Below are 2,494 nucleotides of genomic sequence, written 5' to 3' on the forward strand. Positions count from 1 at the left end.
CACACACACACACACACACACACACACACACACACACACACACACACACACACATTCATAGGCTTGCGCATACATGCAGACACACTGGGCTGAACTATCTGTCCTGCACTGTGTAAATTAGTTAAAACAGGGCCTTATCCTCCAACCTGCTGTTTAAATGCTGAGCATCACGTTCAAGACAAATGTGTTGTCTTTTTTTCCTCCTCTCAGTAAATGAAGACACCTCTTCTTTCCCACGTCCTTCTCCTCTATCTCCTCCTGTTGCTTTCTTCATTTTCTTTTTATCTGCTTCTACTCGTTTAGTTCAGGCAGCCCCCACTCCTCCCTCTACCTCTCACGGTTGCCCCATTTCACCCCTCCTCCCTTCCTCTTTACCAGCACTCTCCCTCTATTCCCCCCCCCCCCAACTATCTCACCCTCTCACGCTCTATCACTTTCTCACTAGATTACCCCATCTCTCCCTCTCTCCCACTCCCAGCCTCACCTACTCGATATTCCAGCCTTGTTCTCCTGCAGTCTCCAGCACAACTTTCTGACCCACTTCCTCTCTCCTCCCTGGCCCCCTGATCAAAGCCTGCAGGACGGCATCGCCTTGGGCAGAGGAGAGGGAGTGAGCGAGATGGGGGGATGAAGGGATCCGAGCTGGGGGAAGAGAGAAAGAGACAGATAGAGAAAGGATAGAGCGGCACGAGAGAGAAGGAACAGAGAGATCACAAGGACAGGAAGAGGAGCCAGGTGCCCTCTCAGCCCAAGGACAAAAGCTCTTCCTGGCTGATCACACACACACGCGCACACAAACACACACACACACAGCAAGCCTGTCAGCGCCGTCACATCTGGTCGTGTACGTTATGTCTGACGATGGCATTGACATTAATGTGGTGTGATAAAAAAATACTGTGTTTTTTTTTTGTGGACCATTTTTGTGTGTTTTTTTGGGGGAGGGGGTTTTGCGGTTCGAATCCCCAAAACAAGTCAACTTTACAAGTGATGGCCATTAAAATTCAACAGGATGTTTAATAAATTACACTTTCAGATTACATGTTGTCCAATCTTGTTATTCTGTTTTGCATTCAGGTGCGGCACAGGTGAGTGCACTGACAATGTGTATCTGTATCTCAGCAGGTGTCAGTCAGCCTGCAAACTCTCCCTCCTATTAAGTCATTTTTATCTCAGAACAATTGAAAAAAAGATCTGCGCAGATAAGAATTTCAAATATGTTGCACAATCAAGTCATATTTTTCTTGATTGCGGTGCAGCAGCCAGCCCTCTCTCCTTTGTTGATTTTAAGAAACGTGCACTCACTTCTTAAAAGTGAGTACAAAAATTTAGTGCAAACTGAATTTCACTGACATGTTCTAACACATTTTTAAAGCCCAATTTTAAAATAGCCCTTTTTTTTTCCTGCAGCGCACAGCTTCCTCCTCTGTGGAGTCGTTATAATTTTAAGAACCTGTGTCTGGCTTTGAGATGTAAGATCTGTCCATCCCAGTGGCCGTGTCGGTGGGGCAGCTGGGGCGGGCAGAAAGGATGGAGGAACATCAGCCCATTTGTATCCAGAGCGAGGTGGCGTGTACTTTAACATTCCCGGCGCATCCCGACAAAGAGCACTAATTATAAATAAATTAGGGACACGACACGGTGTGCCACAGGGGGACCAGCAAGAGCAGTCACAGAATAGAAAGACTGATAGAGAGAGAAGAGGCTGCGTAAAAGAAATGGAGAGAGTTAGGAGAGAGGGAGAGGAGAAGACAGAGAAGAGCAGACAGGAGAGATTTGGCAATGACATAGAGGAGCAAGTAGGAGAAGAAAGTAGATAAGAAAATAGAGGAATGGAGCACGGGGAGGCCTGGGGATAGAGAGGAGCGCAGAGAGGAGGAGTGAATGCAGGAGGGTATACAAGGCCTGAATCCTCAAAATATAGCTTGAACATACATCTGCTGCCAAAAAACTGACAAGATTCTCTCTAGATGACGGAGGCAGAGCAATATGTTTGAACTGAGATAGAAAAAGGTGGCAGGGAAATTAACAACCAAAATGAAACCGAGGGAAAAAAAGAAATAAACCCAATACCACATGAACTGAACAGTAAGCGCGAGATGAGGAAAAAAAATACTATCCTCCATATCTGTTAAGAAATGAGTTCCTGTTATTTTAGAAGTAAATAATATAAATCTGATGAAATAAATACTACACAATAATCATAAGGTTGTGATATCGAGCAGAGTGTTCTACACACACTGGTAGTCAACACTCCCTACCTGCCACTCAAGCTTATCTGAGATGACTTGTCAACCAAGCAAGTGCATGTCAAGAGACTGCTGCATATAGTGTGTGTGTGTGTGTGTGTGTGTGTGTGTGTGTGTGTGTGTGTGTGTGTGTGTGTGTGAGATATTTCTGCAGGGAGATCTGTTTCTGTTTCTTTGTGCCCATGTGCACGTCGTTTTGTGTGTTTGGAAGCGCACGCATGCTCTCGTCTGTGTCTGGGTGTCTT

Source organism: Pundamilia nyererei, unplaced genomic scaffold (genome assembly GCF_000239375.1).
Source record: "Pundamilia nyererei isolate P.nyererei 1_Seehausen unplaced genomic scaffold, PunNye1.0 scaffold00003, whole genome shotgun sequence".
Classification (NCBI taxonomy): domain Eukaryota; kingdom Metazoa; phylum Chordata; class Actinopteri; order Cichliformes; family Cichlidae; genus Pundamilia; species Pundamilia nyererei.